At 39.9% G+C, this 22,009-nt stretch overlaps 2 long non-coding RNA genes across 4 annotated transcripts in view; both read right to left on the reverse strand.

Annotated features, from left to right (window-relative positions):
- LOC103093933 (uncharacterized) overlaps positions 1-22,009 on the reverse strand; it is a 314,761-nt gene that overhangs the window by 59,916 nt on the left and 232,836 nt on the right. The window lies entirely within an intron of this gene.
- On the reverse strand, positions 4,751-5,784 carry LOC130457171 (uncharacterized). Its single transcript, XR_008916266.1, has 2 exons — positions 5,161-5,784; positions 4,751-4,905 (listed from the first exon to the last, which is right to left on the reverse strand). It is a non-coding gene; the product is annotated as an uncharacterized LOC130457171 (long non-coding RNA).

The following is a 22,009-nucleotide window of genomic DNA, read 5'->3' on the forward strand; positions in this document are numbered from 1 at the left end:
TGTTTCACAAATTGAATTCTCCTGATAGAAGCAGGATTGGTGGTCTTGGGGAGTGTGGGGTACTTGTGAGCTCTGTTCTACAGGAACAGCTGATCAGAAGTTGGCATTGGTAGTGGCAAAGAAGTGAATCCCTTGTTCACATTGATTATTCTCCATAGTGATGGTTTTAGAGTTCTAGCTAGAAGCAGGACTGGAGGTATAGGGAGAACTACTATTCTCAAAATTCTCAGGCTTAGTGTCTGGGGCCATTTTCATTGGGGTTGGAGGGAAGGTGATGGTCAAGATGGTGGCATTGGTTTGGCTTGTCTAGTTCATGACTCCTCTGGTCTTTTCCCTTAGGGTGTCTGCTTCAGCTAAGTCTGGTTTGTCTGCTTGTTAATGGCAGTTGTTTGGCACTTGCTTCCTTAGTGCTTTTGTCTCTACTGTTTTTAAGAATTGTTCTGTTATTAGTCTTGTCAGGTCAATATGAATTTGTCAGTGTATTATTTATCTCTTGATTGTTTGCAGTTTAAGTCTTAACTTTGAGGATAGAAGGAAAGGCTTTGTTCCCATATAGAGGAATTGCAGCCAACTTGGGGTAAGTAAAAAAGAATTTGGAGGACACATCAGTATTTTCTTGATGTCCTAGAACCATGTTGGTGAACTTGTGGTACATATGCCAGAGCATGCTGAAGGGGGACTGCTCCCTTCCTCCTCTCTATGCACACCTAAGGATATTTCTCATATCACCCTCCCATATGCCTAGTAGCCCAATGGGAGTGTTTTCTCCTTCCCCTCTCCAGAGTAAGGCAGTGGAATTCACATATGGCATGAATCTTACAGTTTGGGCACTCAGTCTCTAAAATGTTTACCATCACTATACTAAATAGGCAGCCTTCTATACTGTCTATAGTCAGCCTGTGATTGCCTGTCTTCAGCTCTCATTGATGAGGGAGAGTTGGTCATTACCATTTTCTTGAGACAGGTGTTGTGTTGGCTTATACTTGGAGATGCAGTCTATACAAAGTATGCCTATAAATTAAAGAAACTGATATTTTTTAAAAACTTAATTGATTATTTGTTTTTATATCACTTTCCTTTCTGAATACCTCTTTCTCCCTTCCCATTCCCATTCCTTGTAACAACTAAAGAGAAAAACAGTTAAGCAAAACCATGCAATACATCACCAAAGTCTGGCAGTGTATGTAATATTCTACACCTATAGTTTCCTACTTCTGTAAAGAAGAAAAAAAATATCCTTTTTCAATTTTTCTCCAGTGCCAGATTTCTGTGACATTATAATTACATAGTATTTTGTTTCCTTTCTTTCCTTTATCCACTTACATTGTTTTAATCATTGTGTATATTGTTTTCCTGGTTCTTCTTACCCCAGTCTGTTTCATATGAGTTCATGCAAGACTTCCCAACCTTCTCAGGGGTCTTCATTTTCATTTTTTTCTAATAGCAGAATAATATTTCATTACATTTACATAAAAGGAAACTGATTTTGAAAATCAACATAATAGAAGTCATACATTCACAGGAGAGTTGAATCCTTCAAAGTTGAAAGGAAAGAAAAAAGGAGATGGGAGGGGAGAGAGAAAGAGAAAGAAATAAAGGCAAGGAAGAAGGCAGGGAGGAAGGAAGGAAAGAGGGAGGGAGGAAGAAGAAATAGTGGGGATGGGCAGGGGAGAGGGGAAGAAATAAAGAAAGGGGAGTGAGGGAGAAAAGGAGACAAAAGAGACAAGGGAAGGAGGAAGGAAAAGAGGGGAAAAGGAAAGAAGGAGACAGATAAGGGAGGAAGGGAAGAAACAAAGAAAGAAGGAAAGAAAGGAAGGAAGGAAGAAAAGGGGGGGAAGGGCATAAACAGGCATTTTTAAAGCCTGTCTGTGCCCCTAATACAATGCAAAGCTCTGAGAACATATTTAAAAGCAAGAAAACCAGTCCCTCTCCTCAAAGAGAAGACATTTTAATGGGGGAAGACAACATACAAAAGAGGGACCTAGAAAGGGAAGGTAAAAATGAAGATCCTCCTGTAGCATGTATGCAATTTGGAACCTAGGAAGTCAGGTATTGGGCGGAGAGGGAAATGAAGTCAGATCTGCCTGGGCCTCTCCACAAAATGGAGTTTCCAAGGGTTATTAATCAATGGAAGAAAGATAAACAAGTCTTTGGAAGGATATTCCATGGTGAGGATGCCACAAAAGTGGTAGCATATCCCAGGGTTCCAGTTCTAGCCCTAGTAAGACAACAGGAAAAGCATGATTTTAAAGTCCAAAATTTCAGGAATGGAGTCCTTGGGGGCCTACATATTGCCATGGCTTACAATATTTTGGAAATTCCTTTTTGAGAATTATTTTCAAAAACTGCAGCATATCCTTTTAAGTTTTCTTTTCCTTCTTTGAACATCAATTTGATTTGGAAGACAACTAAAAGTCATACCAAGTTGTCCCATGAAAAAGAGGAAAATCAATCTGGGTAATACTGTTTGGAGTCAAGAGCAAGGCGTGACTATAAAGTAATTTGATTACTTTTCCTTTGTGGATCATAAAATTGCAATTCTAAAAGAAGAAGCTTTGAAATCACCTGAACCCTGGCAATACCATTGGAATAAACTTCCCACAGGAAATACTTTGGAGGGAAAGACTTTTTAATTAGATAAGTTTTGTAATATTTATTTTAAAATCATTCTCGGGGGCAGCTGGGTAGCTCAGTGAATTGAGAGCTAGCCCTAGAGACGGGAGGTCCTAGGTTCAAATCTGGCCTCAGACACTTCCCAGCTGTGTGACCCTGGGCAAGTCACTTGACCCCCATTGCCTACCCTTACCACTCTTCTGCCTTGGAGCCAATACACAGTATTGACTCCAAGACGGAAGGTAAGGGTTTAAAAAAAAAAAAAAATCATTCTCACCACTACCTCAGTATACCGCATGTACCACCTCTCATATACCATATACTTTGCCAGACAGATACACCTCTGAAAAAGGAAGAATGGCTTCTCTCCCTTAATTCCTCTGTGTCTTGAGGCAAGTTTTTTCATTAGCACCAACTTCTCCACCCCACCCCCCCTTCAAATCATGGATAAATAAATTAGGAGGAATATGGACTGACAGATTTAGCATTTATTGACTACACTAAGAATGTGGATTTAGTTCTTGCCTTCTGGTTCTTTATTACCTCATGAGAAAGTATTTATGGAAAAAATAATTGAATCAATATTTATAAGACATTTGGTTCAGAAAAGAGATCTTGGAGTCAAGGTCAATTATTCCTTGAAGAGTTGTCTTGAACAAAATGCTTAATAGGTGATGAGACAAGCTGAATATTGTAAAAAAGACAAAAATATAACCTGACCTTCAAACCAAAGCACATCATGTCTTCATCCAGAAGACTAAATGGAGATCTGATCAATGCCTTGCAATCAAATTTGTTGCTATTCAGTCATTTCTGTCATGTCTAACTTCTCATGACCCCTCTGGGGTTTTTCTTGGCAAAGATACTAGAGTGGTTTTCCATTTCCCTTTTCAGCTCATTTTATAGATGAGAAAACAAAGGCAAACAGGTCTAAGTGCCTTACCCAGGGTCACACAGCTAGTATCTAAGGTCAGATATGAACTCTGGTCTTCCTGACCCCAGTCCCAGCAGTCTATTTATTGCTTCACCTTGCTACTCCCATGAGATGGCATTTATAAAGTGCTTTAAGGTTTATAGAATCCTTTATAATATTTTTATATAATTTTAACCTTATACTAGCCTTTGAAGCCTATTTATTTATCTCTGAAGCTCAGAGAGTTTGGATGCCTTGCTCAGCTTCTCACAGCTAGGAAGTATCTCAGGTGGAATTCAAACACAGAACTTTCTGATTCCTAGTCCAATGATGTACCCATCTTGCCAAGTTGCCTAGAAACACAGAGACACAGAAGTATATAATGGATCTCAGAAAAGACTAGAGAGACTAAAATTATCAAAGGGGCCAATGGACTTTGGTGAGAAGAAATTTTAAAAAATGAGAACTCTTCTATTAAGAAAGGTAAAAACTGAAAGGAGAAATGATAGAAGTCTGTATCAATTATGAAGGTGATAGCTAGGGTAACAGGACCTTTTCTCCATATATTGGAGAAACCTCTAGAAGAAGGCCAGGAAAAGTAAGAACTACTTTGCACAATAGGCATAAATCTATAGAATTCATTAGCCTCAAAGACCATTGATTCATCCAGTCCCCCTATTAAATGGAAAGCTCTTTGAGGGCAGGGACTCTCTTTTGTTTTTCTCAAGTTCCCTAGTGTTTATGTCTGGCACATAATAGTCACTTAATAAAATTTTACTGACATTCTTAGTTTATAAATGAAGATGTGAAGGCTGAGATCATTTTGCCAAGACCACACAGGTGGCAAGGAGCAAAACTAAGATATTCTTCCTATTATCTAAGTAAATTCCTAATACTATTCAGATACACATGACTCAAAAAAGGATTAAGAACTCCTGAACTAAAGTATCTCTAAAATACCTTCTAGGTCTATGATTTTCCACCAGAGCTAGTGATTTTATTACCTCATTTAAATATATGTATATATTTAAACCCTTACCTTCCATCTTAGAATTAATACTGTGTAATGGTTCCAAGACAGAAGAATGGTAAGAACTAGGCAATGGGGGTTAAGAGACTTGCCCAGGGTCAGAGCTAGAAAGTTGTGAGGGTAGATTTGAACCCAAGATCTCCTATGTTTAGGCTTGGCACCTCTCTCCACTGAGCCACCTAGTTGTCTCCTACCTCCTTTGTTTAAATATGGTCACATGTATTGCCACTGTAAGTCGGTTGTTATTTGTGATCTGGGGGATTGTGTCTTCTCAACTCCATTTCATTGCTTTTAAATTTCTGCTGAAAGTAAGGAAGCCTGTTCCCCTTTTTGTAAGGGATTCTGAAGCCTGCGGGTAAAAAATCAACAACAAAAAAGTTCTTAACATGATTGTTCTGAGTTTTTACTTCTGGTTGACTGTTAGGACCTTGATGTTCAGAGGGGCAGGGGAAAGGGAAGTGGGAAAGAAGGAAATTATCAAGACTCACAAATAGAAAGGTCCCACCCGGGTTGGCTTTGAAGTCCCCGGTCCTTATCTCTCCCCTGAGCCTTGGAAGGCTCAACATCACTAATCACTCCTGGTACCAGAAGTAAGTAAACATACCTGAACCTCTCAGTCTTCTAGGGCAAGGCCATTTAGCTATATTTTGACAACTTCCTCTTCCTGTTTTCAAATTGGTAAATACTTGGTTCACATGAAAAGCCTCTGTTTAATACAGGTAAAGTTACTCATCCACATTGCATCCTTCTATTCTCCTCCCCCGACTCCAAAATAAGGTACCTCTTTTACAGGCAAGGTGGGACTCCTGACTTCCTCAGGGTTAATTACTAGATCTCACTCATTCTGCCTTCAAGATCAGCTCCCTTTCCTGAACAAATAAAAAAAAATATATTAAATATTAACTCTGCGACAAGCACTGCACTAACTCCAAGCTCTACTCCTTACTTTCTAGACCTTCTCATGTCCTGCAGATGTCCCCACCCTTTGACTCTCCTGATTAGTGAGTCTCTACTCTGAAACCTCATTTCATGGGGTGCCCAGATCACTGCCAGTTCTACTGATCACTCTCCAGATCCTGCCCTTCCCTATCCCCTTTCCAGCTCTCTTACGTGTCATTAGCTTTTCTCTAGAATGAAAGTAATTTAAGGGTAGGAAATGTATTTTTTGCTTGTATTCATACTCTCAGTCTTTTGTTCAGTGCCTGTCACATAAGGGTTTAATAAATATGTTTACCTCTCTCTCTCTCTCTCTCTCTTTCTCTCTCTCTCTCTCTCTCTCTCTCTCTCTCTCTCTCTCTATATATATATATATATATATATATATATATATATATATATATATATATATATATATATATATATATAAATATATATATATGTATATATATATATACACCTCCCTCTCTCTATTTATACTAGGAATACAAAAGTAAAGGCAGTCCCTTTTCTCAAAGAGCTTACATTCTAAGGGGGGAAATTAGGATGAAGGAGCATTTTGGTCCAGAAAGTTACTATGCGCTAGGGATTGGAGGTAGAGGGGAGAAGATGGGCATAACCTATCCAGGAACAATGGTAAGGTTGATTTGATTTTAGTTCAAGACTCTAGAATTGGCATGGCGGGTGAGAATGGAGATGTAGGAAAGAGCAAAGAGAGAGGGGAGGTGGAAAAGAGGGGAGGGGAGAGGAAGGGAAATGAGAAGGGCGGAGAGAAGTGAAGCAGGAAAGGGATCTTTTGTTTTAAGCTTAGAACAAAGCATTGAAATCCTTTAGGTCAGAGCTATAACCTTCTAGCAGAGCTGATCAATAGCATTTTACCTACACCTTTTTTCTCTTTTCTTCTCTTTTGTTGCCTCTTCATCATTCTTGCTTCCTCAACATTTTTCTATTTCTTCTATTCTCTTTCTTCCTAGCATTAGTGAAAACAGCACTACAAATATCTAATCTCTCTGTCTCTCTATCTCTGTCTCTCTATCTCTGTCTCTCTGTCTCTTTCCCTCCCTCTCCCCCTCTCCTTCTCTCTCTTTCACCTTTTCCTCCTCTCTGCTTTAGCCACCCCCTGGTACTCTCTGGTCCTCTTGTTGACATACAGGGCCAAAGAGACCACTGATGTCAGCATTAAAGGAAGCTCCTCTTTGCTTAGCCAAATCTGAATAGGTAGGAAGCCACATATCAACAAAGAAAAAAGAAACTGCCTTCCAGGTGAGGATGGGGAGGGAACTAAGAACTCCCTCAGGTCCCTGATCCTTATAAAACACTTGAAGTTTCCTGCTTTAAAAGAAATAGCAAAGCACCTTCACTCTTCTCTAGCAAACACAGGCCACTTCCCTTATTACTTTCAAACAGCCACCTCATTCTTAAAGAATTTCAACGCAAATTCTATGTTGGGTATCTTAATAGGCACCTGTCATACAGCCCAAGAAGCCCATCGCTGGCAGGAAAAGTGGTAAGCAATCCACAGAGGAAAATTATAGTGTTCTCGTCCTATTATTATGTTCAGAACTCCAGCATCACTCTCCCTTCTCACCTAGGGAAGAATTCTGCTGAACAGATGGATCTCCAAGGTGGAGGGGATTTGTAGTCTACATTCCTAATAACATTCATGCTGTGATGAAGCCAATGGTGTGAAAATCAAAATCTTGCTTCACTGTCTGTTGGAAAAGCCAGGGCTGGTCCTGGCAGAGGCCACTGGGAACTCCATTCTCTCTAGAATAAAGTTGCTTTTCTTTCAGGGCATCAGAGCGCTACTTGTCTCTCTAAGCGGTTCTTGGGATAGACCTAAAAGGAGGGCAGTTTATTCGTGCAGAATGTTTTGTTCTCTGGCTAGAATTACATGACGATAGTCTTGGCAGGCTTCCATATGGATGTATCTGCTTGTGTGTCTATATGCCACAGCTCAAATCCGAACTCTAAGAAAGCTTAACATGAAGCAGTTCATCTTCCCGACAGTCTAGGTATGGCTAATATCTCTTTCTCTCCTCTGCCTCTGCCACCACCCCAATGTAGGCCCTCATGTCAAGTCAAATACGCATTTACTAAGTGCTCATTATGTACTAGATTCTGTGCTAAATGCTAGAAATACCAAGGAGCTTACTTTCTTTTATTTATTTATTTATTTATTTTTAAGCCCTTACTTTCTGCCTTAGAATGGATACTAAATTCCAAGGCAAAAGAGTGATATGGGTGAGGCAAATGGAGTTAAGTGACTTGCCCAGGGTCACACAATGAGGAAGTATCTGAGGCCAGGTTTGAACCCAGGACCTCCTATCTCCTGGCTCTCTACCCCATAAGCCACCTAACTGCTCCAGAACTTACTTTTTTGAAAGGGGAAGATAATATATAAAGAGTCTAAAGCAGGGGGTTGGGTGGGGTGGGGGTAGGAAATAGAGGTTCTGGCTTTGGCACAAGGTAGACAAAAGTCCTGTAGAGAGTTAGGAGTGCATTCATAGAGAAATGAAGACATGGTTGCCATGAACCTTTTCCTTAAAATATATGTTTTAGGAAGAACTAGCCAATCAGAGGGAGAAAGCAAAGGATGGAAAGTATTTCCAATGTGAGTTGTCTAAGAGTTAAACAAGTTTCTAGGGTAAGGAACTACACATGGAAGAGTACCCAAAGTCCTATGGAGTGTCAGGAGTGGAGCCTAAAGAGGAATGAAGACCTCATCACCTCACACTTGGACTACTGCAAAGGATTTCTGGTTGGTTTCCTCCCCATTATAGTCCAGCCTTCACTGAGCTACCGAAGTAACCTTCCCAAAGGGCAGATTGACCGTGTCATTCCCTTACTCAAGAAACTTCAGTAGCTCCCTATTACATCCAATGTCAAATAAAAAAATCTTCTTTTTGATATTTAAAGATCCTCCCCCTCACCTTTCCAATTTTCTTACACTTTACGTTTTACTTCATATATTCTTTGATCTAATGACACTGGTCTTCTTGCCCTTTCTTGAACAAAGCATTCATGCCCCAAATGGCCATTTGCTAGCCATCCCTCATATATGGAATGCTCTCCCCTTCTTCCTCACCTGTACCTCATGACTTTATTTAAACTCATCTTCTTTTTAAAAAAAATTCTTATCTTCTTTTTTAGAATCAATACTAAATATCAGTTCCAAAAAAGAAGAGCAACAAGAGTTGGTAATTGGGATTAAGTGACTTGCCAAGGGTCACACAGCTAGAATGTGTCCAAGTCCGGATTTGAATCTCCCACCTTCCATCCTCAGTCTTATAACATTTAAATTAGCTATTAAAAGTATTATTTTTTAGAGGTTTATTAAAGATTATTAGAAATCAAGGAAATAAGAAAATATAAAATAAGAAAAGCACGTGTCTAGGAGGGCTGAATAGCCCATTCACAGCCACTTACTCTACATCTTGAGAGACGCATGTGCTTAGAAGTGAAAGTAGAGAGCCAGTAGGTGGTACAGTCAGTTTAAATACAAATTTTGTTCTCGGTCCAGGGGGGGATTCAGGTGAAATTATAGAAAATTCTGGGAACTGTCAAAGACTTCTGGGGATTAAATCTCCATTTTTACATTTCCCCATTTGATCCTTATTGGGAAAAGTTTCCCCCAAAAGGATTATAAAATCATAATCAACTTAAAGATTACAATAATTTTGAGGATAAGAGGAAAAGAACAAAACCAATAATTGCTAGACGCATTGACAAAAAAACAGTTCGGGGCAGTCCCATTTGGCATGAAAGTATACATACAAATAAATGTTCAATCAATCAACTACATCCAAAGTTCATTCTTTTTTTTTTTTTAATATTTTTTATTTGATCATTTCCAAGCATTATTCGTTAAAGACATAGATCATTTTCTTTTCCTCCCCCCCACCCCCCATAGCCGACGCGTAAGTCCACTGGGCATTAGATGTTTTCTTGATTTGAACCCATTGCTTTGTTGATAGTATTTGCATTAGAGTGTTCATTTAGAGTCTATCCTCTGTCATGTCCCCTCAACCTCTGTATTCAGGCAGTTGCTTTTTCTCGGTGTTTCCACTCCCATAGTTTATCCTTTGCTTATGAATGGTGTTTTTTTCTCCTGGATCCCTGCAAGTTGTTCAGGGACATTACACCGCCACTAATGGAGAAGTCCATTACATTCGATTATACCACAGTGTATTAGTCTCTGTGTACAATGTTCTCCTGGTTCTGCTCCTCTCGCTCTGCATCACTTCCTGGAGGTTGTTCCAGTCTCCATGGAACTTCTCCACTTTATTATTCCTTTTAGCACAATAGTACTCCATCACCAACATATACCACAGTTTGTTCAGCCATTCCCCAATTGATGGGCATCCCCTCGTTTTCCAGTTTTGGGCCACCACAAAGAGCGCAGCTATGAATATTTTTGTACAGGTCTTTGTGTCCATTATCTCTTTGGGGTACAGACCCAGCCAAAGTTCATTCTTGATCTTCTCGTGCAGCTTGTGGTCTGGAGGCATCTTCATGGTGTCTTTTCCAAACAGTTCAGTTTCTGGATTTGGAGAAGTATCATGTTTCTTAACCTAAAATTCTTCTCAAAAAGAATTTAAACTTTGCAATTTAAAATAATAATATTTTACATTCCCCCCTGGAAAAACACAGAAGCTGGGTTTTAAGGGACAGTTTTATATATATATATATATATATATATATATATATATATATATATATATATATATATATATATATATATATATATATATATATATGTATATATATATATGTATACATATATATATATATATATATTGTATGCATATAGTTGTTTGTTGTTGTCTTCCCCATGAGACTGAGCTCCTTGAGAATAGGGTCCATCTTTGCACTCTTTCTATCCTCAACACTTGGCACAGTCAGTAATTAATAAATGCTTGTTGACTGACTAATGTTACAATTTCCTAAGAATGAGAAGGTTTGCTTTTTAAACAGTAATTGAAAGAAGTGATGCCATATATTCAATGTACTAGTAATTCTAGATCCCAAGACTAGAGCTTTAGCAATAATTGAGAAAGAACAATGTTCATTCATTGAAAATGTGTATATATAATATATATTCTCACTCATTGAAGTGGTTCAAATATCCATACTCAACAATACCCATACCCTTACCCAACTCAAAGAATTAAGCTATAATTCTTTGACTCAGTGATACCTCTATTAATCGTATAGAAAAAGAGATTAAAAAAGGAAAGACTCGTGCACAAAATTATTCATAACAGCTACTTTTTGAGATATTTCATGTTTCCTTCTGTTTTGTCATTTTTTACTTTGCTTTATTAATTCTTGCTGTCTTGTGAGATCATAAGCTTTTACTTGCCCAATTCTAGTCTTTATTTTTTCCTTTCTTTTTTTTAAGCCCTTACCTTCTGTCTTAGAATCAATACTGTGTATTGGTTCCAAGGCAGAAGAGTGGTAAGGGCTAGGTAATGGAGATTAAGCAACTTGCCCAGGGACACACATCTGGGAAGTGTCTGAGGCCAGATTTGAACCTAGGACCTCCGGTCTCTAGGCCTGGCTCTCAATCCAGAAAGCCACTCAGCCCCCCCCCCCCCCCCCCCAGTCTTTAAAGACTGGTTTTCAGCTATGATTTTTTAATTTTATTTTTAGGTTTGGTCTGTTCTATTTTTCATGACCTCTAGCAGGTCAATTCTGGTCTCCAATTTGCTTATTACTTCATGTGATTTCTGTGCTTTTTTTTTTTCCAAGTGGGAAATTTTATCTTTTAAACTATATTTTCTTTATAAATTACTTTCATTTCTTTTTCCCATTTTTCTTCCCATTTTTCTTCTATCTTTTTTACTTGGTTCTTGAACTCCTTTTTCAGTTCCTCTAGAGCTTGTGACCAATTTCCATTTTGGGGGGGTGGGGAGTTTGGATGTATTTGCTTGTTTGTCACTCTCTGCTGTGGCTTCTGTATTTTGCTCTTTTTCTCCGTAGTAATTATCCAGGGTCAAAAGCTTTTTTTGCTGCTTATTTCTTTTGGTACTTGTGGATTTTGGTTTCTGTGTGTTGGTGGACACTGCTATTTCTGCTTCTGTCTTGGTATTATCTTCCCTTCTCAATCAGAAGTCTGAGTGAGGAGGGCAGGCAGTTCTTTGCATAGCAAGCTATAAATCATCTTGCCCTGAGGCTATTTTTCTAGTCTCCACCAGGTCTGTTGCAGGCAGCTAGTTCTGCCCTATCTCTGTGCCCAGACTCCATGGTCTTCAGCCTTGAGTCCCAAGTCTCATGGCCAAGGCCTTTCACTACCCTCAGGTTTAAGTCTGTGGTGCCCTCAGCCAGCTCCCGAGAGCCTTTGCTCAGACTCTCACCCAGTAGGTGGTATGGGGAAGGGGTGATCAGCTAGCACTTTGATAGGTATAATTTTACTCCCTTATAATGTGAAATGCTCAAACCCTGCCTACCTTCAGCTGCACCCTGGGGCAGAGTCCCTTCACTAATCTGATTTTGATTTTTGTCCTTTTGAGACACTTTGTTGTGGTCAATTGTTAGGAGAGTCTCCTGTTTTAGCTATTCTGCAGTCATCTTAACCAGGAAGTCCAACAGCTACTTTTTGTTATAGGAAATAACTAGAAACGACAGTGGTGCTCATCGGTTAGGGAATATCTGAACAAATTATGGCATATGAATTTAGTGGTATAGTAATATCATAAGAAATGACAAAATAGGACGATTCAGAGAAGTCTGGGAGAGTTTATATGGATTGATATGGAGTAAAGTGAGCAGAACCAAAGGAACAAGTTATATGATGACTACAGCATTATAAAGAAAAACAATTGTGACAGGCTTATGAACTCTGATCAGGACAGTGACCAAACATGACTGGAAAAATGATAATAAATTTTGTCACTTTACTTTCATATTTCCAAATTTTTCCAAAATAATTTGATTGATGTATGGCTCCACCAAATAATGTAATCATGGGAACAGGGAACAAGTACAAACGTTGGGGTCTCTACCTACAAACGAGTCCTAAAACTTGGGGTTCATCAGATCCTACAAGGCTACAAGTTTGGGGTTTCTAGATTCCATGTTGACAGTAATAAATACTTATTGGTTGACATACACCCAATAAATAGGCCAACAATAAACAGTTGGTTTTCTGTTGTTTGCTTGCTTGTTTGTTTCAAAGAAAAGAACCGAGGAGTCAATCAGGTGAGTTGTTTTTGTAATTGGCAAAACTGATTTAAAAAAAAAATCCTCAGATAAGTAGGATAAAGGTAAAGGGTGAAATATTGTGGTTCCATGCCCAGCTTAATCAAATACTCACTTAAGAAAAAAAAGGAAAGAGAAAATTGATTCTATATTATCTGCCCCGGTACAGGATAAGCTGAAGATGAAAGAAACCTAGAAGAAGCCTGCTGGAGTTCAGCTCAGATAGTTCTTATATATATTCTGCTGTCATCATTTCTTTCTTCTGTGGTATTTCAGCAAGCAGGGAAATGCCTGACAATGCTAGTTTTCTTTGCAACCCAGAATTAAGATGAGAAGTTCTCAATATGACTGGGAACATTAAGACACCTTTGGCTAGGAAAGTGCCAAAGAGAAAGAGGCAGGGCATGATCAGAGTGATTAGGGAGATTAAGATAGAAAAGAACAGAGCCCAAGGAGAATCATCAAGAGACTAGAGGACTCCATGTTGGCCAGACAAACCAAACCAAACCTCCCACACCAAAAGGATGACATTCCCTCAGAAAGAAACTCATTCCAATAAATATATTCCTTAGTTGCAGACACATGATCTCAGGGACTCCCTAAAGAAATTTCTAAATGGATAGGGGGGGAAAAACCCAAAAAGGTTTTGATCAAGAATTGAAATTCTTGCCCAGTGGATTGATTGCCCACAGAAGCAGACTGTTTCTTTAGAATAGTCTCCAGGTGTCTGGTGTGTCAGGCAATGAGACCACAGAGAGTGAGTGACTTGGGGAGAAAAGAGGAGTGGAGTAAGGATGGAGAAAAAAAGCTATGAGTGGCAACGAGCCAATCTGGAAATCAAAACTAATACAGCCAGGGCAACTCCATTTGTCCTATAAATGATCCCAAAGTCCAAAGGGAAAGATTGGATTCCAGTGCCCACACTGGTGATCAAAGAAACATAAAACAAACTCTTGAATGATTCCCAAAGTGCTCAGTTAAAACCTTTTTTTTTTTTTAAGACAACTTGGAACTTCCTCTCTTGACATACTTCTTCCTGTTATGGGTAAGATGAGTTAGAGATGGTTGGCTTAGGAATAGACTGAGCATGTTCAGATGAACCTGGGCCACAAATCTGAAATGAATTGGAATCTGGAAAAATCTGTGAAACATTTAAATATAGAAGTTTGACTTATGAAGATGTTTTCTTCCTTTTCTGTCTAATGACCTTTAGACTCAGGAGAGAGTATGTGTTCCTAAAAATAGGGAAAAGAATTCTAAAATCTTCAAAACTAAGTTAAAACATGAGGTTCTTGATGGATGAAGAACCTTGAGATGTGGGAGACCTGGGTTCAAGTCTTATGTCTGGTTAGTACTAGCTGTGTAACCTTGAGGAAGATATTTAACCTCTTAATGTACCCATGTAACTCTCAAAAACTAGTAGATGGGAGTTTCTTCACAAGGAGTTCCAACTACATGAAGTGCCTTGGTCTGGGTTCCCAGCAGCCACTACCCCCCCCCCCCAAAGCTTTTCAGTGGCTAAGAAATTTTTTTTAATAGGTGTTTTTTTTTTTAATCTGATTATCTAGGAAGTTAAAGTAGGACCACAGGGAGTTTTAAAATCTTCAGACAACCCTCTCATTTTGCAGATAAAGAGCCTGAAAGTCAGAGTAGTTAAGTATCCAAGTTCTCAGATGAAAACATCAGAATCAGGATTCAAACCCATATCTTTACATTCCAGTTTACTCTTTTTGCCACAACATGTGTTTAAACTTCCCACAATTTTTAAATCATTTTTGCTACATCGACTGGCCAATCTTTTTCCTGATGAGAAGCTACCAATATAAGTTAGGTTAAGGTAGTCTTATCTACCAATATAAGTTCTATCAAAATGTGCTTAATGAACCATGAATAAGATACCTAGTCCATCAGCCGATTAATTTTTGTTGTTGTGAAAAAAGTCTCATGTCATCATGTAAGAAAAAATGGAGGAGATGGATGATATAATAATTACATGGTATAGAGCCGCCCATTGAAAACTGGATTGTCAAGGAAACAGGCATAGTCAGAGCAACTCCTGCTCCTAGGGCTTCATATCTGCTGGAGGCTTCTCTGCCTCCAATATCTCTGAATATGCTCATGTCATTGGCTGTGAGCTACCTTTCCCCTGTGGCAAACCGCTAGTTGTAAGTCAGATTCAACTCTTCTCCATCCCATTTGGGATTTGCCATTTTCTTCTCCATTTCATTTGACAGATGAGGAAACTGAGATGAACAGAATTAAATGACTTGCAGAGGTTCTCACAACTAGTGTCTGAGGCCAAATTTGAATGCTGGAATTTGAGTCTTCCTGACTCTAGACTTGGCTCTCTATCCTCTGTGCCAGCAGTTTGCTGGAGTCTTCCAATATTATTTCTGCTGTACAGCTGAGTTGTTCTTTGCTGGGTTTCTGCTGAACATGCAGCTGATAGATCTTTCTAGGAAGAGCCCCAGCACTTTTATCTCATAGCCCCGGGGGCTATATCCTTTGAGCTCCAGAGCTCTTGTCATGCTCTCCTGCTTCCTTCTCTTATGGTCATAATGGGCCTCATTTATCTAGGTAGACTTCAGTCATGTTTCATTTTTCTCCTTATATATCTTCTTTCCAGTCACCTCAATACCCTGGTTCCTCCTCCCTTTCTGTAATCAGATCAATACTGCCATTGCTACTGGAAAGTATGTCATTCTACTCCCCTAGGGCACATTCACCAATCCTGTGTTTATATCCCCAGAACTTGGAATAGAGTTTGGGCCAAAGTTAGTGCTTAATAAATGCTCTTTTATTCATTTCTTCAATCATTCAGATAATCCCTGGGTCAGTGTTTGTCTTTTAAATGCTTTTTTTCTTTCTTAGCTGCCACTTCCTGAATATTGTCTATTCTTTGGGTAAAATAATTTACAAATCCCATCATTCACCTGATCCATGCAAATCAACCTGGGAGCTTTATTTAGCAAGTCTGAAAGTAGTTAGGCAAAGTTGGGGACCTTTGTCCAGTTTTTTGTTTGTTTTATTTTTTCCTACAACAAGGAATCCCTTAAATTCAGTCCTTCCAATTAATACGCATGGCCAAAGTCAAAGTTGGATTCCCCTCGAAGACCCTTATAAAACTCCATGCTACAGTGAATCATTTTAAAGTCATCATTATTCTTGCCATTTACAAATGGGAAAGTGGAGACCCAATTCCCATCCTTGTCCTTGCCCCTACTCTAAATATATATCACTGCCTACCCACAGTTGGATATATACTCTTCCAGAAGGGAGATTTGGGGCAGCAGCATCCACAAGTAACAAGACTTTGAATTACTTTATCTTTCAATTACTTTAGAAAATGAAATTTTAGAAATTCAAGTTATCACTTTAAAAGAAAGGTATGGAAATTGTTGTAAGAAAAAACAAACAAACATCAAAGCTTTTATGAAAGGTATTAGTGGGATTTAGAAAGCTCAAGAAAGATAGACAAAGATTATCTGGGGGGAAGGGGGCTAAGGATTAGGGGAAGAAAATTAGAAGACCAGCAGAGTCTTCACAGAGTTCTACTAGTTTCATGCTTCTCAGTGAAGCTAGGAAAACTGGCTAAATTAGTTGATGGAGACAGAACTATTTAACTGGCAGACAGAGATTCTACTGCACACAAGAAAGCTTGTGGAATCTCTTTGCAAGCAGAAAAAAACCTAAGCATAAGAAACTTCTTGGTGGGTACTTTTGGCTCTGGGATCTTTGGTAGGGTAGCATGTGGAGGGAGAAGAAAGAAGGCAAGAATGTAAACTGAGAGAAATAATACTGTGCTATACTTCATCTTTAAAGTACATTCTATGGCCTTAGACACTTGCTGTATGACCCTGAGTAAGTCATTTCATTCTGCTTGCCTCAGTTCCTCATCTATTTAAAATGAGCTGAAGAAGGAAATAGCAAGCCACTCTAGGATCTTTACCAAGAAAACTTAAAGGGGGTCATTAAGAGTTGTAAATGGCTAAACAACAAAGGTAGTAGGGAGAATAGAACTCAGAATCAAGTCAGGAAGTCAGGAAGACTTGAAGGGAAAGGGAAGGAAACAAGCATTTCTATAATGTCTATCAGGCACCAGGCACTGTGCTAAGTGCTTTATAGATATATCATTTGGTCTTCACAACAACCTTGGGAGGTAAGTGCCACTATCCCCATTTTACAGAAACAACTAAGGCAAATAGAGGTTAAGTGACTTTCTCAGGGTTACATATCTGGTGCCTGAGGCTGAATTTAAACTTGGATTTTCCTGATTCCAGACTCAATACTCTATCCACTGCGGCCATCTAGCTGCTTTGCCTAATACTGAGTTCAAATCCAACCTGAGATGCTTACTAGCTTTGTGGCAATTCACTTGTTTGCTGTCTGCCTCAGTTTCTTCATCTGTAAAGTGCAGATAATACTTATAGTCATTATCTCCTAGGATTGTTCTGAGGATAAAATAAGATGTTATTTGTAAATCACTTTGCAAACTTTAAAATGCTATAAAATGCTAGCCATTGTAAATGCTAAATAGGTACCTTATTGTGAGGGCTCAGGATCACATGAACCTATTATCTGGTTTTAATGTAATGCATACTGAGCAAAAATCCATCTTTTTTAATATTGATATTCTTTACTGCTGTGCTAGAAGAAATGATGAGCAGGATGATTTCAGAAAAACCTTGAAAATTTTACATGAACTGATACAAAGTGAAGTGAGCAGAACCAGAAAAACATTGTATACAATAATATCAGTATTGTTTGATGAACAACTGTGAATGACATAGCTATTCTCAGCAATGCAGTGATCCAAGACATTACCAGAGACTCAGTATGAAAAATGTCATCTCCCTCCAGAGAAAGAACTGATGGAGACTGAATGCAGAATGAAACATACTATATTTTCTTCTTTTCTTTTTTTTTTGTTCAAGATCTCTTCCACAAAAAATGGACTAATATGGGAAACTGTTTTACATGATTGCAAATGTAAAATCTATATCAGATTGCTTATCATCTCAGAGTGGTGAAGGAAATGAGTATGAGGAAGGGAGAGAGAATTCAGAACACATATACAGAAAAGAAAAAAAAAGAATGTTGGGGTCAGCTAGGTGGCTCAGCAGATTGAGAGTCAAGTGTAGAGATGGGAGATCCTGGTGACATGAGCATTGTACCCCCAGAAACTCAGGCAAACTATTATCAGGGAAATTCCTCTGCACCCTTAGCCCCCCCCCCCAACTCCCACCTTGGAGATTACCCTCCTTTGATTGCCCCATTGAATTGAAATGGACAAAGAGACACACTTCATTCATTCATCCTCCAAATCCTGAGAACCACCCCCATGCCCTCGGGTTACCACCACCCCCCTAACCCCTTGCTCCACAGTCATGTCCTCACTGCTGTAGAAGAATATAAAAACCCAGAATGGAGGCACTCTGGAAGCAACTTTCCAGGTTGTTCCACTCATGCTGTCTGGCTGGCCAAAAAATGTAACATTACTAATAAAATCTCTCTTTACTTTTAAGCTAAGTTTTGGAGTCTTGTGAAAGGTATCCTTCCCGAACCCCAGGGATACACCTCTACACCCCACAACATCTAGCACCCAACGTTTTTGACTACCCCAGATTGTCCATGAGAACATAGTTTCTCATGTAGGAAGGAGCCTTTCTTGGATTCTTGAAAGCCCCATCTTTTGGATGACATCTTTGTGAGACCTCTTTCATGCTCTCTTTCCCATTGGCCCTAGAAGTCAGTCTAGTCTGGTCACTGGATCTGGGATCTATCAGCTCCCCTTTTTCATACTAGAAGACTTTTTGGTGAAGGGGAGACTCTCTCCTCACTAACGTGAATGCTATAGGTAAGGCAAGCTTTGTGGACGCACAGTTGTTGACCCTTGGTGTGGAATTGACCATTCTGCATCAAAATGGGACAGAGATAGAGTGTACCCCGAGATTCCCCTTTGGGGTGTATACTTGAAAATTGGGGAAAATTGTAACTATACAACTTGGAAAAAGAGAAACTAATTTCTTTTTGTAATGTTAAATGGCCACACTACATCCTTGATAAGCAAAAGGCATCCTATACATGGCACCCTAAATTATAATACCATCCAACAATTGGACTTATTTTGCATGAGGACAGGGAAAAAGACAGCACAACCCTATGTTTAAGCATTTATTAAACTCAGTCTGAATCCTGGGGACTGAGTTATGGCGACCAGGATTCACCTCCTCCCTATGAGAGAGGTGCCTGCACTAAATGGGCTGGCTCGGGTATATGTCCCTTTTTCTATGACAGATTTAGCCCCAATTAAGGAGAAATTAGATCACTACTCAGAGAATCACTCCAAATTCATTGATGGCTTTAAATCCCTTACCCTGCAGTTTGACCTGTCCTAGACAGATTTGCACATTATTATCTCCACCTGTTGCACCCCATATGAGAAAAAGATGATCTGGAATTTGGCTTTAGAAATAGGAGATGAGAGGTGTAAAGATTAAAATTTAGGGGAGACTGAGGCAGGTAGAAATTAGTTTCTCTCTGCAAGGAGTATATATTTTATGAGGTTTATTAAAGGTTAAGGATTAAAGAAAATACAGGATAAGAAACACATGCCTAGGCCAGAGAGACCTAGACAAGATAATCTCACATCATGGAAGAAGCGGGTCTGCTCCAAAACGGAAGTCCAAAAGAGCCCACAAAAGCCTTTGCCATCAGGTTAAATCCCTTCTCGATCTCGGCCCACCTGAGAATTCAGTGAGATTACAAAGCACTCTGGGGAAGTGGAGCAAAGGATTGTGGGGATTGAAGTCCAGAGTTCAGTCTATTTTTACAGAGGGCCCAAGGTGGCACATGGGCCAGAGTCCCTGGCAGTACCGCTATCCCAGGGCAAGATCTCAGATGGGACTATATGAATGAAAGACATCAACAGCACAGAGATCACATGATTGACTATCTCCTTGAGGCCATGCATAAAGGGATTAGGAAACAAGTAAATTATAACAAACTTAAAGAGGTTTCTAAAGGAAAAGAGGAAAATCTAGCTCTCTTTTTGTCCCAATTAGTAGAGGTGTAAAGATTAAAATTTTGGGGGGAAACTGAGGCAGATAGAAATTAGTTTCTCTCTGCAAGGAGTATTATAATTTTATGAGGTTTATTAAAGATTAAGAGCTTAAGAAAATACAAGTAAGAGAAGCACGTGTCTAGGCCCAGAGAGCCTATTCACGACCACTTACATCTTGCCTGCTAGGTGGAGAGCCGCATGTGCTCCGAAGCGAAAGTAGGAAAAGAGACCCAGTAGCCTTTACAGCCAGGTTAAATAGAAATTTTTGACCTCACCCAGGTGGAAATCTCAGTGGGATTAGAGGGCATTCTGGGAGCTAACAAGTACTCCTGGGGATTGGAGTCCTGGATTAAAATCTCCATTTTTACAGAGGTCATGAAATAGTATACAAATGCCCACCCAGAGAGCGATGAAGAGGCAATTATCTCACACCTCCATTTTATAGCACAGTCAGTTCCAGACATCAGGTGAAAACTGCAAAAGCTGGATCTGGGACCCCAAAATCCAATAAATCAATTAGTAGATGCTGCCTTTAAGGTTTTTCACAACAGGAACCAGGTGACAATGGAAGGACAAACCCCTGAGAAACTGCTCACAGTAGCCCTTGCCTCCCTGACCCATGGGCAGAGGCCAAGGAGCTCTTGCTACACCTGCAGACAGAATGGGCATTGGTCGCAGGATTATCCTTCAAAGGGAAGACCACCCTTGACTCCATGCCCAGTCCAAGGGCAACAAGGACACTGGAAATGTCAGTGCCTCTCCACACAGAGAACCCCCCCCCCCAAGAGGCATCCCCCTATCCTCCAGTCTCCTGAAGACTCAGAAGAGGGGTGCCCTGGGGCCAGCGTGCTCCCAATTTCTATCACTATGGCCAAACCCAGGGTTAATCTTGAGGCAGAAGGAGACCCCCATCTCCCATGATTGTGAGGAGTTGATAGACCACAACTTTTCAAGCAGACCAGACCTCAAAGATTCTCTTCTCCCTGAGGTGGAGATGGACTGGTTTATAGCTGGATCCTCCTTTATGGAAAATGGGATGAAGAAAGCAAGTTACTCAGTAGTGTCACAGACAGCCATAAATCACTGTTGAGGGCACCAAGGTCTAGATTCCAATATAGCCTGAGGGAACCACAGGGCAGATCTAGCCGCCAAGAGAGCTACATGAGCTGCTTCCTTGACTGCTCTGACACTAATTCCACTATACCCCACAGTCCCAATGGACATTTCCCCCTCATAAACTAAAGAGGAAAGTGAACAGAGAGAATTTAAGGGATTTACCCTTGAAGACACCAGGTGGTTTTCCCACTGGACCACTCTCAAAGAACTTGAAGTGGAAATTGGTTATGGGTTATATAACTCCACACATTTGGGCAGAAAAGCATTAACTGTTTTGATAAAGCCACTTTTCACAGGCAAAAGCATCTCTAAAACCATCTGGGAGGTCTACAGATCCTGTGCCCTCTCCCCAAACTAACAGCACTGGAGCTCTTAAAACACCCTCCTTTCTTTAAGTCCATCCAAAGGAGAGGGGAATCACCAGGTGAGGATTGGCAGATAGATTTCACCTACCTGCCACATTGTAAAAAGTATAAGATCCTTTTAGGCTTTGTCAACACCTCTATAGGTTGGCCTGAAGATTTTCCCTTGAGATCAGAGAAAGTAAAGATGTCACAAAGGCCTTACTTAATGAAATTATTCCTGGATTTGACCTTCCAAAAATGCTCCAGAGCAATAATGGTCCCACCATTATTTCACAAATCACACAAATGGATTCCAAGTCATTAGGCATTACTTATCATTTACACTCAGCCTGGCATTTCCAATCTTCAGGGAAAACAGAATGTATGAATAATACCCTAAAAAGATCCCTTACCAAACTGCATGAGGAGGCTAAGTTTGCCTGGGTCCAAGCTCTCCCAATTGCCCTAACCAGAATCAGGATGGCACCTCTGGCAAATCTAGGGTTGAGCCTATTTGAACTATTGTATGGGAGACCTTTTCTAACCTTTGATGTTCTTTTAGATACAGAAATCCACAGCCTTTTTAGGTTTTCTAAGCAACTCCAGGTTCTCAGAGAATATGCTAATCATATCCTACCCAAACCCTCAAGACAGGATAAGGAGGAATCCCTCCACCCAGCCCAAACAGGAGATTTGGTATACCAGAAAACATGGAGTGGATCAAACCAGCTAACACCTTGATGGGAGGGGCCCCATCCAGTCATTCTATCCACCCCCTTCCTCCTTGCTAT

Source organism: Monodelphis domestica, chromosome 2 (assembly GCF_027887165.1).
Source record: "Monodelphis domestica isolate mMonDom1 chromosome 2, mMonDom1.pri, whole genome shotgun sequence".
Classification (NCBI taxonomy): domain Eukaryota; kingdom Metazoa; phylum Chordata; class Mammalia; order Didelphimorphia; family Didelphidae; genus Monodelphis; species Monodelphis domestica.